This window comes from Tasmannia lanceolata, unplaced genomic scaffold (genome assembly GCF_043159265.1).
Source record: "Tasmannia lanceolata isolate RefF3 unplaced genomic scaffold, GAP_Taslan_0.1 ptg000005l, whole genome shotgun sequence".
NCBI lineage: Eukaryota > Viridiplantae > Streptophyta > Magnoliopsida > Canellales > Winteraceae > Tasmannia > Tasmannia lanceolata.
In genome coordinates this window covers 7147293-7164181 of record NW_027518682.1, presented here as the reverse complement: position 1 = coordinate 7164181, position 16889 = coordinate 7147293, and the positions used below count along the sequence as shown (strand labels likewise).

Below are 16889 nucleotides of genomic sequence, written 5' to 3'. Positions count from 1 at the left end.
AATTTAAATGTATAATATATTTGATAACTGTAAAGAAATTTGCATTTATATGGATGGTATTTGATAGTTTAAACTTTAAAGTAAGGGAAATGATTTTAACACTCCCCTGTTTTTATATGTGGCGAAAGTAGCTCGTCGTCTTGCTTTTAAAGGGACGTCAAAAGGTTAATTACAGTTCCCAAAACACCCTTTAAAAACAAGACGTCAATCTACTTTCGCCACATATCAAAATATTGGGGTGTTAAAACACCCTTTTAAACTACCCGGCGGAAGGGGGTAAGTTTTGCCCTTTGTACAGAGCAAGGTTTAAATTTCGATTTCGGTTCCGGTTTCAAACTTCCGAAAAACCAAAATTTCGGTCGAAATTTGGTAGTCAAGTTCGAAATTTTGTAACACTTTATTTTTTTTAATAAAAGGGCATTTTCTCTAAATTTCGGACCGAAATTCAAAAATTTGAAATTTGGTAAATGGCAAAATTTCTAATTTCGCCAAATTTCGGTTTCGGTCAAAATTTAAAACCATGGTATAGAGCAAGGTTTAAATTTCGGTTTCGGCACCTATTTCAGACCCCACCAAAATTTGAAATTTCGGCGAAATCTGAAATTTGGTATTAAGTTTCGAAATTTGGGACTGAAATTTCGAAATTTAGGACCGAAATTCCGAAATTTGTAGCATTTTTTTTAAAAAAATATATGCCATTTTCTGGAAATTTCGAATCGAAATTACCAAAATTACCAAAATTTCGGCCGAAATTTGGTATTTCATGAAATTTCAAATATCGGGAAATTTCGGATTTCAGTGGGGACCGAAACCGAAATTTTTATTGCAGGGATTTTTTTTTCTGAAATTTCTGAAATCCGAAATTTAAAACCATGGTACAGAGATAGATAGATAGATATTTAAATTCCCTTGATTAACCTAGCAGTGCGATTAACCTATTAAAAGAGAAAATAATACAGCATGAGCTAAAACTATATGCTTTTATGAATAAATTTTTATGATGTAAAAATAGAGCGAACATTAAAGCATAAGGCATTTAATAGCATAAGAAATTTACGTCTATAAGGTATTTAATAGTTGAAGAATAAGATTTTAACTAACCACGGGCAGCTGAGTTTTTCAATTATATACATAGCAGTCGGCACTATAATAATTATTTTTTTAAATGGAAAAATCTGTATTAAAAGAGGGAAAACCCCATGACCAAGGAGGTCGAGAGAGTATTACTATTAATTATTAGAAAGATGTTGACAATCACTAACCTCCTCTCTTACCCCTGGCCATATGGCACTTCCTTCATCTAACTCTGTGTATATACTCTACTCATGTTTTTGGGGCATGTTTTATACTTGTCTTTCTAACTAAAAGAAAATCCGACGACCTATTACGACTTTCAGATAGGAGTTTCTAGTGCTCTTGCCTGCCTGTATGATCCATTGGTGTTGTTGCCACGGTTGCGCTACATTCCATGACTCGTGTGACCACCACAACCGATTCCGCGATAGAAGAACATTTCCTATATAAGCACTTGCGACATGCACTTTGGACAACATTATTGTTCACCTTTATGTATTTTATGCTGAGAAAGTACTCTTTTCTATCTTATAGCAACAACACTAGTTCTTGGTTTGAGCAATTGCAGGGATTTTTTTTTCTGAAAAAGAACAAAATTTCTAAATTTCATACTTTATTTACACATGAAAGAAGTTAACCTGATTGAACTCTATTCAATTATATAGAAGGACCTTCAATTTATGACAATATCTCTCTAAATTAACCGGAATCTTATCATTTCCAACTAAATTTGTGGAAAGATGAATTTTTTTTTTCTAGGAAAAAATTTTCCTGTCAGAATTGTTTGTCTTGCAATGGGCGGGACCCTCGTATACTGGGCTACCATTTTTACGAGATCCAGATCAGTCTATGTATTAAGTATTGTAAGCGACCACGATATGTACATTTTTTACTAGATCTAAACCGCTCATCTTGCGGGCCTCATCATACCAACCAAAAATCTTGGGCATGCTTGCAACTGGTTTTATAAATGAAGCCCCCTTACAAATTATAGAAACTCCGTTCCAAAGTCTCTTGTTTGACCAAAGTTCACATCATTTGGAGCGCTGATATCTAGTTTGACCGAAGTTCACACATTTCATCGCACAGCTTCGGAATTTTATTGGCTCTTGTATTATGATTTTGTAGTTGGTTGTTTTCAAACGGAACGAATGGGTTCTTATTACAGTGGAGAAAACCAGTGTTTAAAAATGCGGATTTGACGTGGAACGCGGCCAAGAAAAATCCTCGTCAACTCGGCGAGGACGCGTCCAAGAACACGGTTGACAAGGTCATAATTCGAGAGAGTCAAAGGAGTTTATTGACTCTGTAGGGCAAAACGCGGTACGCGGATGTGGTGCAACGCGGCCGATGTAAAAAGGAGTCGACTCGGGCGAGTTCCTTGCCGAGTCAAAGGAGTTTTTAAACACTAGAGAAAACATAAGGATATTAAAATTGGGTTGTTGTGTAGTTGGCAGAGTAGATGTGTGGAGGTGTTCTTAATATAGTTGAAGAACATAGCAAAGTAAAGAGGATTGTCATAGGTGTTTCAACCTGAGATGCTTTTAGAAGTTTTAACTACGCACAAAATGTTTTCAGTGATCGGAAGTATTGATTAAGAATGGGCCATATCAATTGAGAGAGTACGGGGTTCTGATTTTCAAATAGTAGGAGATGATGAGTTTAGGCTGATAAACAGTGCTCATAAAATGTGAATAATATTTTACTTTTGATTGGGTGAGGATTTCACATCTCAACATAAAAATGAAAGGAATAAGGGGAATTGGGTGATCACAAATCCATCAACCCTAGGGCCTCAGTAGTGGATGACATAACTATGATTAGTAACAGATCCTTAATAACTCCAATCCTCTATGAAGGATTATCAATTTGAGTTTATAATGAATTCATGGAATTATTGGCAAAGCTCAATGGTAATCGAATCCGAGCTATGAGTGACGAAGATTAAATCATTTGGAAGCCTGAACAAAATGGCATATACTAGCAATTCTATGACTGGCATCATTAGTGACTGCGTACCAGTTTGGAAGGATTATTCTTGTCCTCAAAGAACCCACCAAGATTATTGGGAGACCCTATTGGATGGACATAATAAAATTTTGATGGGAGCAGCAAGGTCTGCTCAATGAGCAATGTTGATATCTTCAAGGCAGGGTATTGGGGCATAATATTCCAATGTTAATTTTGTAGTAGCATTTACAGGATCATGTGATATCAAGCGATTGGAGGCTGAGATCATTGCAGCTTGCATTTGGAAATTCGGTCTGTATAGATACATACAACTGTGTGAAAATGCTTTTCACAAGTTTAGAAGTCCCAAATATTTGAATACTTTGATGTGATGCATGAAGGTGATCACCGAGTCTTTGGACCAACCGATCTTTTGCTTTCCATGCTAAATTAGTGTAGATGATGGGAATCCCATCCAGCTTCATGTTCTCATGAATTTTACATCCTTTGTCCAATAAAGGAAGTTTTGCTACCAATTTTCGTTCTCAGAACCATCACCTTTTCTTGCTATGTCCTCTAGCCAATCTTTCCCATGGATATCTGCAGTGCCACCACCACTTCTCTTGGTTGCCTCTGCTGATTATCCCCATCAGACCTATTACCTTGATAAGATTATGATTAACATTCCACTGATTTGCACTGAGAACCAATTGCTTAGCATTTTGCCAGGATATCATCTACTCGCATTGGGAAATGACCATTTTACCAATCCTTGATGAATATTTTTCATGTTGATGTGGTTCTTCTGCTTGTCAGTTATCGAGGGCTTGCATATTGAGATGGTACCTTACCTGTACTTGTGACAGGATAAACAGGATTGGTATTGAGTTCGGTGTGAAAGATAAGCCTGCTGTTTTCCCCATCGTTGATCCCCACTTGCGGGCGTTGACGGTCATTTGAGATGGTTTTTTTGGCCATCTGAGATTCTCCCTGTTTTCTTCTTGCATACCCGTGACATTCTACCCAAGGAGCTTCAAATTCCTCAACAAGAAGCTAAGAAGATGTATGTTCATAACAAGCACATTCTCACCCTAGCAAAGAACCCACCTTTCATCAGTGAAGTAAGCCAATCAACACCATCTTCCATTTTATTCAAGAGCGCGCGAATAACAACTAGAGTGAGCTCATCTTTTGTCTACTTGAAGGATCAATTGTCGATATTTTCCTCTCAACAAGTTGAGAATGATGCTCAAACTGTTTGATGCAAGAAAATTATACTCTGGCCGATATCAGTACTTGAACCTTGGTAATATGAACCATAGTTCAGCTTACATCAATGATTGATGAGTTATTTTTTGGAGAAAAGCAGCCACACATACTAGTTATATTGAATTGTTTGATCTCTTAGGCCCTGTTAGCATTGCAAGAATTTTGTGGAAAAGTTAGGAAAGGAACAATATTTCTAAACTGTCCTATTTTTTTACACACCAAAAAAGATAATTGGAACCAACACTATTCAATTTTTATTTACAGGGACCTTCAATTTATGATGATATCACTCTAAATTAACCATAATCACATCATTTGCCTCTAAATCGTGGAAAGAAAAAAATTCCCAGGAATTTTTTTTCCATCAGAAATGTTTTTCTTGAGATCTAAACAGGGACCTTCAGCTTTGACTTCTGTTATCTCTTGTAATGCAAATATTTGTGACCATTCTTGAGAGATCTTCAACTATTTGACTATTTCAGATACTTTAGCTGCATTGAAAAATATGTCTAAGCATGGGTCTAGATGTTTTCTTTAACGTCCCATCTTGAACTATTTGACTATTTCAGATACTTTAGCTGTACTGAAAAAGTTGTCTAAGCATGGGTCTAGATGTTTTCTCTAACTTTTTCTAACTGATAGGTATTATTTTCTATTTATTTCAGTATCGTATATGCATATTACATCCCTATATGGACGTGTTAGTATATCAGGCATCTTGAAGTTACCATGATTGACTCCTCATGTCTGTTCCAACACCTAGACGCATGTCCAATTCCATTTTACACAGTACTTAAACTATGCATCAAGACTCAAGGTCTCTAGTTCATTATCATTATTACCATATTAGACTGAATTTGTATGATGCTATGATGTACTTTCTTCAAAATCTTTCGACATTAGAACTTATCCATGTCCTCAATTTGGTATTCTGATGATTTCTGCCTACAAACAATTCTTGCTGTCTTATTTTTTAAATCAATGGGTATGTTCTGTTTCTTCTACTAACTTTCAAATCTTGATTTGATTGTACCACTATAATGTGATGGCGGCAAGGAAGCCAGGCCCGATTGCTTTGTTTGATGTTGCCGGGACCCTTACTGCTCCAAGAAAGGTGGACACCTTTAGTTGTTCTGTGATATCTATTTGACATTTTAACAATGTTGAACTCCTTGGACTTGACTTAGAAATTGATCTTTCAACTTTCAGAATTGATTAGGCCAAGTCACTATAGAAGTCGCCGCTTCTATAGAAATAAATTAATTTAGCCAGTTTTTCATAAAGTCAACTTTGGGGTCATTATTACTCCATCCATATAAGCTAGATCAAGTTTCCAATCACTAAATCAGTCGTCTAGTTTGACAATTGATTTATGATGAGCTCTGCACCCACTACGGGGAAATCTGTTTGGTAAATCTCTGAACTCTGCTGTAATTGATTGTACGTGGACATTGTTTTCATTTACTCTGTTACCATACCAACAATGATCTCATGTCGCACACAATATACTTCTAAAGTTTGCATCAAACACTCCATTACCTGTGTTTTTCTGTGTGAAGTTATGGGATTCTTCCATTCCATCAATCTTAATGTCAAATGGATAAGTCCATCTTTTAATTCCATTATGAGATTACCTCCATTTACTGTACAAATGAATGTTATGGTCTGTTGGTGTATGAAGTTTTTGGCGGATGCAGCCTTTACATGGTCTAGTTTGATAGTACTGTCTTACTCTACTTCTACTGAATCATCAGGTAGTGACTCCAAAGATGTTAGACTTAATGTGGAACCTTCGGCAGGTATTTGATTGCAGCTATCGTACATCCTAGCATGAAAAATGTAGAAATCTTGATTTCAAGGTGCTGCTTTCCTTTTAGCACTCTCTAGGAAAGATTAGCTTGCAAAATACATTCAATCGAATGCTTACAGCATTGTCTGATAGCAGGTTGTAACAGTTGGTGTTGTTGGAGGATATGATTTTGTAAAGATATCAGAGCAGCTCAGGAAGACAGGTTTGTTGTAACTAGCTCTTGACTATAGTGCCTGCATCTTCTACTTTTGGTGCTAATCACTCCCACCTCAGAACCATGCTGTTGGCAGATGATTTGGGGGGTCGTAAAATGTCACATTTTTCACATTTATATTGACATGATGCTTCCTGCCACTTTTTCTAACTAATATTTGATCATTCTTATTCAATGGAAAATAAATGATAAGGAACCCAGAAAATCTGGAGTTACTTATTTATCCTTGATGTATGCTTCAATTGAGATATAGGGAAGCTGCACCTCCCATCACCCCTCGCTCGCAGCGGTAAAAAACGGGTGTTAAAAACGGTTGTTGTTCCTCTGTTATTGATCATGCTTCAATTGAGTGATAATACTTGAAGCCAGAGTCTAAATCTAGTTCTGCATAAAAAAAGGTCCAGTTGCTGTCTGTTATCTACTTTAATGTCTTTGCATTTGGTATAAAATTCCCTTTTATCCAATAGCACCATTCTTTAGTTTCAATATTTGTGATAGGGGATTAAGTAATCATTTATAGGATACACAAGCTATAAATGAATTGAATTTATCTTGTAATAACACCTACGCGAAAATTCCCTTGCATTCCTCACTATTTCTAAGGGTAAAATACAAGGTTAGACCTCGATGTATTGTAGGTTAAATTTAATGATATTTTTTTTTCAGTTTTTGGTTGAGATTACAATGCATCTCTTATTTCTTTAGGAAAACTAATTGCACGGGGAAAAGCTTTTCCTACAAGTAAAGGTATTGGAGGATGATACAAGTGAAGATGTGTTGTTCAAATCTCAATTCTATGATAACTTATGAAAGTTTTCTTGTTTATTTCTATACACATCAGGAGTGGCAAAAATGTCTCTTGTTCATCTTGCATGGATTTAAACTTGGCTGCCTGAATTGTCAACTCCACCACACGTTTTTGATTTTATCATTCGTGCCTGAATTCTCTAACTCAATAACGAGTTACAAGACTTTTCTTGATTATGCCTTTATATGACTGGAGTGATGAAAATGTATCTGATGCACCTTACACAGAATTGAACTTGGTTGCCTACAGTTGATTCTTTTCAGACTCATCTAAGTCATTTATTCCTGAATTTCTGATTGCTGCTTCGTTAATGACGTTTGTTTATCTTCAATGTCCGCTGATATCACTGTGTCGACGCGGCCCCAGCTCTCGACGGCACCGAAAAAGGTTTGCACACCGCGCCCCTGCCTAAATCCATGCGAACAGGGTTCAAACAGCTTGACCTTACCGGCTTTACGCAAAGACACCTGCTTTCCTACCCGCCAATTATGAGAAGGCCGCTTGCCAACAACTCTTTGAAAAGACAGAACGCTTGAGACATATTTTTTGTTTACCTGAAATAGTGGTATCGCCAAGGCTTGTACCCACGGCTCGAGGGTTTAGCTGGATTCTTGGGATTCTTTGGTTAGGGGGCCTGAAGCAAGAAGCATTTTTTTACGTGGGTTCACGAGCATGAGTAGAGGCACCACTGGTAGCATGGGCAGCAGCAGGGCACCAACAGCATCAGTAGCCATCTATGCAGTAATTGGTGATTATGATTATACGTTCTCTGAAAATGGTCTTGTTGCTCATAAAAATAGGAAGTTCATTAGCAGCCAGGTATTCTCTATATATAAAATATCTACCATTTTCATAGCACAGTTTAAGACTGGGTGTTGGATTTATGATGCAGTGCCCACATGGCAGCCATGTCATGCCTAGGTGTTTTTGGTGGAGTTCCTAGGTGCATTCCCGCATTAAAGCTTCTGACCGTTTTTTAACCTGATTTTTGGACCTCTAAATGGCAGGATTATATAAAGTGGTAAACTACAAAGTTGTAGGTCTTTTTAAGATCTTTCCAACAAGTATTTGTGCTCGAAAATTGGACTACTGGTTAGAAAGTTATGGAAGTTTTAGTGGACTTTGTCTGTGGGTTCCCAAACCAGTAAAATGATAGTGAATTCCAATGCAATTAATGTTATGTTAGTCCCTAAGTTAACTGGTGGAGGAGCTTGAACGAATTTTCTTTGCTTATTTTTTATTTAAAGGGTTATAAACCATCTTTGGGGAGGATTTTTTATGTTGATAAACTTATGTAATTGATGGAATATCAATTGGGTTGAGCATTGCTCCCATTTTCTTCTTCTTCTCTAAGTTGTGTTCTTGAGTTCTATTTTTTCTTCTTCTTCCCTCTTAAGCACCGCATTAATTTATGACACCCCAAACCATTTTAGTAGATAAGTTCTATGATGAAACTACTCGGCCCCTGGTTTTTAGTTGAAACTGTTTTCTTCTTTAGACTTCACTACCAACTTATTCTTAGCTTAGTTGCTCAATACTAGCCAGTTTTTGCCATTTGGCTGTCTTACCCTGGCACTTGGAAAGGGTTAATAACTCATGCAACTCTTTTATCATTAACAAAAAGCTTAGGAAATGTGCTGCATGTTTCCTTTCATATCATCTCAAATTTCTTATTTGCCAATCTCCATGCCACACTTGGCTAACATAGCCCGATGGGCGGGTTTGCATATTGTTCACATTTTTATGAACATAGAGAATAAAATGACTAATCCTTTTATCATGCAATATTGATTTTTGGATTTACAAAAAATATTTCATGGTTTAGGCTATGGTAAACAGCCTATGTGTAGAATTTTTCATTGTAATTGAAGCTTGGAGTTCTCAAGCAAGGCCTCAAAACCAACTTTAGCTGCTTTTGTATCCATTTTTTTTATATTTTGACATATAATCTGATCATTATCCTCTTAATGGCCCCAAGTGTTTCACATTGTACCCCAGAGCTTGAAATCATCCCTTGGAGAAGAAAAACTCAAGAGGAGGCGGCACTCCTTCCTGTAATCATTCTTTAAAGCATTTGTAACTGTTAGGTGATCACACGCCACAAATATCTGTGCAAGGAGTATATCAATTTTATGCTTCATTATATTGCCGACTGGGATATTCCAATAAAAAGGTGAACAAAAATATTTATGTTAGTAACTTAGGTTCTAAAAGGTATAAACATCAAATGAAAAACTCTCATTTGCTTCTGTAGGGGAACCTTCATAGAATTTCGAAGTGGGATGCTTAATATACCACCGCCAGGATGGAACTTCAGTCAAGAAGAACAGGATGAGTATGAAAAGTACGATCAGGTTTACATTTTAGCAGAAAGAGAGAAAAAAATGACATTTCTTGTTGTTATGCTAATAAGTTATTTGTCAGTAAGTATTCTAAAACACACATGTTCAGGTTCACAACATGCAGTCAAAATGGTCTCCGTGATTCCGTAGAAATTTGCTCACCTTAACCTGACATTTTCCATTGGGGGACAGATAAGCGTGAGTGAATGGAAACCTTAGTTTTAGTCGTTGTTGGTTCTTTAACTGTCAACTGGAGGATGTAAGGTAAAATCTGCATTTCAGATTTTTTTTTCCCTGTGCAATGCTTGTAACAGGTGTTCCCAGAAGGTTGGGACAAGACTTACTGTTTGAGATACCTTGATGAGTTTCATGAAATCTATTTCTTTGGGGACAAAACTTACAAGGTAAATATCCCAAAGCTTGGCAGCAGGAATCACTAGGACATTAGTATTCTTTGGTTGTTCCTTTCCTGCAAAATGATAGTTGTAACATTTGTCAGCACCTGGGGCGGAGCTACATGTAGCGTAAGGGGGGCAGCTGCCCCTCTTGAGTTGGGTTTTTCCATAAAAATTCACTCCTCAAAGCATAAGGAGTTTGGTTAGGATTGCCCCCTATTTTTTTGGCAAAAAAAAAAAAAGGCAAAGTCAAATTTCAGATTTTAGGAAGGTTTTGTGTTGGGGTGGCAAAATTGGCCGATCCGAACTGAAACCGAACCGAAAATTTGGTTTCGGTTTGGTTCAACCAAAACGATTCAAATTTCGGTTCGGTTTGGGCGTCAAACCGAACCGAAACCGAAGATTTCCAATGATTATGATTAAGGGATGGCAAAATTGATGGAACCGAACCGAAAATTCAGTTTCGGTTTGGTTAAACCAAACCGATTCAAATTTCGGTTCGGTTTGGAGGTCAAACTGAACTGAAACCGAGCCATTGTCACCCTAGTTTTGTGGGACAAAAAGTTAGGCGCATAAGAGATGGGTGTGCGGTAAAGTTAGGATAAAGACAAATCTCCTTTAACTTTCTTGTAATTTACAAATTGCCATTATTCTGTAACAGTACCTACAAAATTGCCCTCCAAAGTCACCTTTTATAAAGTGAGCAGTGCGAAGTGCTAATAACATTTCCCTTATTATAATCAACGGTAGAAAAAAAAGGGTTTAAAGAGGGATAGAGTTGTACATGAAATCAAAACCACTTATCTTGTAAAAACATCATCCGGTGGCCACATGGTCTTGGTACCATCCTAAATGGTTACCTAACAAATTTCGAAATTTGATTCGAGTCTAAAACTGATTATTGGCCTCAGTTTTGGAATTTTTCGTATTGTAGAATATTTTTCCACCTTATGCATAGTTTGGATGGGCCCCATCATTTCATACCATGTTTTCATCGTGTGTGGCTCACTATCTCCACCCAAACCCATGTATGTAGTAGGGCCCACTATTTAGTTATAATTTATTAAGAAAAATTAGTACATTGTACTAAGAATAGATATTCGTGTTAAATGGAGTAATGCAAGCAATTTTCTTAAGGGCGGTGATAAATTCACCCCATTCTAGGATGAATTCACCCCATATTTTTCAAAATGGACAGTATTACCCACAGCCCCACACCAACGGATGATCCAAACCGTCCATTTGATGGGCCACAACGTAAATAGGTTGTGCCCCAAAAACCATTTCCATAGGATGATCCAAACCGTCCGATCTATATAATTTCCCATACTGTGAGTCCTTCTTTAGACCAGGGGTTAGAATTATCCTATGGAAATGATTTTTGGGGCCCATCAAATGGACGGTTTGGATCATCCTTTGGTGTTGGCTGTACAGTTCATTTTGAAAAATACTGGATGAGTTCATCCAAGAAGGGAGTGAATTTATCACTGCCCTTTTCTTAATACCCTTCAAACTACTTCATAAAATATGTGCTAGGAGCATTCGTCTCACCTAATAATTTGCAAATCTGATCTTCATAACTATAATACATCAAAACATGAAAAATGGCCAAATAAAATTGAGCAAATTTTTTTTTACATTGAAAGTAATTTGAATTGAAATTTGTGTGAATTTAACTTTTTACTATATATTAAATTATTTTTTTTATAACAACTGTTTTTTGCCCCCCTTGGAGAAAATTCCTAGCTCCGCCCCTGGTCAGCACAATGAGGATTCAGCTCCCTTTTATAGTCCCCGATCTTACCACTGCAGCCAATGTTCATGGTTTTTCCTTTCAAATCTTACAAAACCCTTTTGCATGTCTTATAGATGGTGCAGGTGCTTATGTTTTAAAACATAGACTCATACATGCATACACACACACCTACGTATACACATTCTGTCTGTCTCATTGCTTATGAGTTTCAGTTCTTGAAACCCTATTGAACTTTATCAATTTTTGTTGGAGCAAGCAGGGAGGGAATGACTGAGATTCATGAATCGGAGTGAACTGTGGGACATACAGGCTTATTGTAATCCGTATCATATAATTTAAATTCCAATGTCATTTGAGATTTTAGTACATCAGACTCTTGAACAAGCTAGATTGTCCAGATCTATAGATCAAATCTTTGAGTCCATTTTGAAATTCTCCCATGCTTGGTATTCCCCAAGAACCATAGCACTTGCTCCATGCAAGTATACTTCTGACTAAGAGGTTTTTTTCCTATGTATATGACAAGGAAAATGACACAGTTTCTGCAATCATGTATTCTCTGGACCCTCCATCACACGCAGCACCACTAGAATGTGACACTTTGCTGGCATAAAACTTATCATAATTATATACTTATGGGCTGAACCCAGTATAAAACAATTAGTTATCAATTTTCATAAGACTCACTAAGTATAAAATTTTTTGATATAAAGCTAACTATACGCACCACCCCACCTGCCACAAATAGAATGTGATACACTGATGCTTGCATTACACATAATAGAATTGGAAACTTAGGGTGCCTTTGGATGCCACCAAAATCAGTTCTTTTGCAAATACAATTATTTTAAATTAATCTCATTTCCAGATGGGACATTATGGTCTGTTTGAAACTCATTAACTATAGCATTTCTAACATTACCATTAAACATTATTTAAAAAAATGTGGCTCCTTTTAAGCAAGAGCAGACAGTTAAAGGTCAGACAAGAACTAAGCTATATTACCATAATTTTCTTGGCGATTATGTTCTGTTACCATACATTCCCCTGATGACTCGTCCCCCACACCATGTCACGCTGCTAGACTCATCACTTCTCTAGCATACATGTATTATTGTAAAACTACAAAACAGATGTGCTAAATATACTACAAAATAATAAGCGAACAAGATGATTAAAAAAAAGAACATCCTAACCATAATCTTATGCACTGTCTCCATTTCAAAACTCATGAACCATAAACTGTCAACTTATATTTGTATCTGAGTATGCAAGCAAATCAGGCAACCTGTAACCATGGATCAGAATGCCTGACTGTACAGTGGTAAGGGTCCGTTTGGTTGCACCAAATATCGGGTTTTTATGAGAAAATAAAAGTAAAGGGAAGTATTTTCCTTTTCCCAGTGTTATTCGGTTGCCATTTACTATTCATGTGACACCTCTCGGCTTCAAATTTTCCAATTCTTGACTTCCCTCTCAAATCAAGAGAAGTAGAGATGTGGGAATCCATTTTCCTTTCCTTCTACTTTTCTATAGGTACATCCAAACGGACCCCAAGTGTCTCAGTGTCTTGTATGTTTTTGTTTTTGCCCTTTTCCCCAATTTAGTCTCTTCTCTTCCCCACTTATGCTTTTTATCTACAGTGACCAACAAATCAGTGTACAACACTCTTTCTTGCCAAGCAAACAGGAGGTGCCTAAAGCTTACAGCAACCTTGTATGTGCTCAATAATTTCATTATAATTTCTTTCTAAATTAGCACAATATATTTTAGGAAGCCATTAATTAGCACTAGCTGATTAAATCATCCAATTTGTACTTAGTTTTCATAAATGACAGGCCAAGCACATTAATTAGTATCAGCAACTTAATCTATAATTGCTAAGAAAAGGGAATGACATAATTAGATCTTAATCTCTTTAAATTATTTGCATGCAAGACTTACATTTCGTCATTTTATATCATAATTACTGAAGTAATTTTATGTTTCACTCATAATCTCTCTCAAAAGGACTTTGTTAGATTTGTTGGTTCCTGATTGTAATTTTGCTTCCTCAAGAAAGTAAAAAGCTGGGTGATTACAATAAAAAAAAGTTCCAGAATGTTCTTCCAACACAATCACAGCCATATTCTGCAAATCATAAGGTTGGGGCACTATCAGAAGATGCAGACCATGCATTATGGTGGGGGGCCAACTATGGATAGACCGATGTACCAAAATCACACCTGTTAGGTGATACAGAACAGAGAAAAAGTCCAAGATAATGTCAATTCCTTCATTAAAGAAAATGCAAAATGGATGTTGATACAAGTGGTTTTAGACCTTTTGGATGTATCATCTAGACCATACACGTGGCCCGTGTGTATCAGGATGTGGGTGCTCTCTAATCTCAGCCCTTCACAAAATAGCGAATGGCTGATTTCTAGGCAATGCGACGGAGGTGAACTTGCCCCAAAAGATTTTATTGATATCTAACATTTTTCTTTTATACATGTCAAAATGCACTACATACTAGATTGTTTTTTTAACCCTGGATTTATCTGGGAACCCAGGGTGGCACCGTAAATATTATTAATAATGGTAAATGATAAGAGAGGAGGACATAAAACCTTGCCTCTAACCCATAGTAACAGGTAATGAATAGTTGAATGACAAAAGGTCAAAGCGACCAAATTGCATCCTTAATTTCATGACAAAAAGTTTTTAGTAGGGGTGCAAGTTTGGCCCTGTCAGCCTTGACCCGCCCTGAGCCCGAACAGGGTCAGGGTTGGATTCTCTAACCCTGAGGGCGGGTCAAGGTTCATTTTTTTAGACCCTGACTTAGGTCGGGCGGGTTTTGGGTTAATGCCTCGCGTACCCTGACCCGGCCCGACCCTGAGTTTTCTATTATAGAATTGAACCATCTGTGCATGTTTCTTTTGCTAATGTTTTCTATTATCTTGGATTGATGTTTCTTTATATTATTATTATTATTAATTGTCTCTGTTGCCCGTCATGTTGTTGAATTCATATTATCTTATTTTGTTCTCTTTCTCTGTTTATTGATCATTTTGTTCCATATGATAAGTTGTTGCTTTGTTTTTTGCACTCTTAACAGGTATTTGTGTTAGGGTCAATTAGGGCCGGCCCGGCCCGGCCTTGCCCAATCAGGGCCAATCAGGGCGGGCGAGGGCCAGCACAATACCCTGTAGGGCGGGTAATGGGTTGAGGTTTTGAAAAACCCGACCCTGTTGCAGCCCTAGGTGTTCTTCGACGAAATTTCAGCCTATACTTACAGGCTTTGATCAAGCATCCACAGTGTCTCTCCTAAACAGAGGTGTGCACTTAACAAAATTGATGAATCATTTGTAAATGTCGACTAAAATGTCTCTTGTAATAATTTTGAAATTTTCACAAGATTTACTTATAATATATGAGAATTGATGAATTATTTGTAAAATTCCATTTTAATTCATATATGTTGGGTTTAATTTAGAATATGTGCATTTAATTCGAAGAAAATAGCAGTTTTTTAATAATTCAGGATTTTTTAAGTTTAAAATGTGGCATAAAAAATTTGGAATTTATTCAAGGACTTTTAATAATTGGAGACTTTGTGATTAAAATTCCTACGGCTTGCAACAATTGAAACTGGGAATTTTCATTTGGGATTGAGATTTTCATCTGGGGCCCATCTATTGTGGGGCCCAGGATTGGTTTGGATCCGATTAACCTCAATCCATCAGTAGTTCTAACTTTCAGGAGATTCAGCTCTACCGAGCAACAAGTTTGTTGAACAACCCCGTTTTGATTGCATGAAAATCATTTCTCGTGTAAAAAAAATTTCCTTTGGAATTCCATTTCTCTATCCAAGATTTAGACAGAAATGATATAGTTATGGCTTATTTAGAGAGATATCATTATAAGTTTAAGATCCCTCTAAACAAGACTGCAACGGCTGTGGCTAAGGGTGTCAATTTTGGCTCGGGCTCGGAAGCTCGCTCGAGCTCGGCTCGAATCCTTAACGAGCCGAGCCCGAGTTAGGCCAGGCTCGGCTCATTAAGAAATTTATATATATATATATATATATATATATATATATATATATATATATATATATATATAGAGAGAGAGAGAGAGAGAGAGAGAGAGAGAGAGACACACACACTAAAGGGTTGTCTAGGGAGTGAAAGGGGGAGGCAAAATATGTCACTTCTTTTTTGGAACCCCATTTGTTACTTGGACCACCCCCCAAGTGTAAAAAGAGTAGTAAAAAAACACTAGATAGGGCTGTCAAGGGAAGATGAGGGGTGTAAAATTAATATAATTCGAGCTCAATAAGGCTCGCGAGCCTGACCGAGCCGAGCCGAGCCGAGCCTGGTTCCAGCCCGAGCCGAGCTTTTGAGCTTAACGAGCCGAGCCGAGCCTGGCCAAGCTCGGCTCGGCTCGGCTCGTTTACACCCCTAGCTGTGGCTCAAGTTAATTTTGGAAAAAGTTTCTCTTTTCCATTCCTTTTAAGCTATGATGATAATGGTCTTATTAGCAAGGGATTTGCTAGGGAATTTCATGGAATGCTGTTTCGTATGGTGTATAGAATACATTAGCCAACCGGGGAGAGGCAGGATTCGAACCTACGTAGAAAACCTTCAACAGATTTACAGTCTGTCACTTTTGACCACTCGGCCACTCTCCCCTTCCCGGGCCGAGGCCCCCCTCAAATGGGTTCCTGAATAAGAAGGAGGGCGGCAAGCTACCTGTCGCCTATCTCACCCGGCACTTGGAAGGGTGAGCCTTCGCCCCCATTCCAAAACATTCACTTAGGTCCTCCGGCGGGCATCGAAAAGGGGACGAAAAGAGTCTATTTACCTTTACACAATATTCCGGAATGTATCACGGCCCTACCTATTCATCTTTTTCTATTAAAAGTGAGCCGCAAAATGACTTTCCGCAAAATTGCTTAGCAAATCCCAACTAACAAAATCTCTCTGCAATGATAATGGTGTTATTAACGGTTTTCCTTTTGGCCCATGGGCCCTCGTAGCTCAGGTAGGTGGCGACCCATTGGTGTAAATAGTGGTGGGCATGGGCCAACCTCATTTCTACTACTTTTACTGTCAGTGTTACACAGAAATAATTCCTCCATTAATAGTTCTAAAATTTCGTATATCCTTGGGCCCTGTTTGGATTTCAAGGAAAACTTCTTTCATGGAGAATTTTTCTTTCCACGGTCTAGAGGGAAGGGAAATGATAGTATTATGGTTAATTTAGAGGGACATTAACATAAATTGAAGG

At 37.5% G+C, this 16889-nt stretch overlaps 1 pseudogene; it reads left to right on the top strand.

Moving 5' to 3' along the window:
• The first annotated feature begins 5338 nt into the window (after positions 1-5338).
• Positions 5339-11938, top strand: LOC143876327 (phosphomannomutase-like; annotated as a pseudogene).
• Positions 11939-16889: the final 4951 nt, after the last annotated feature.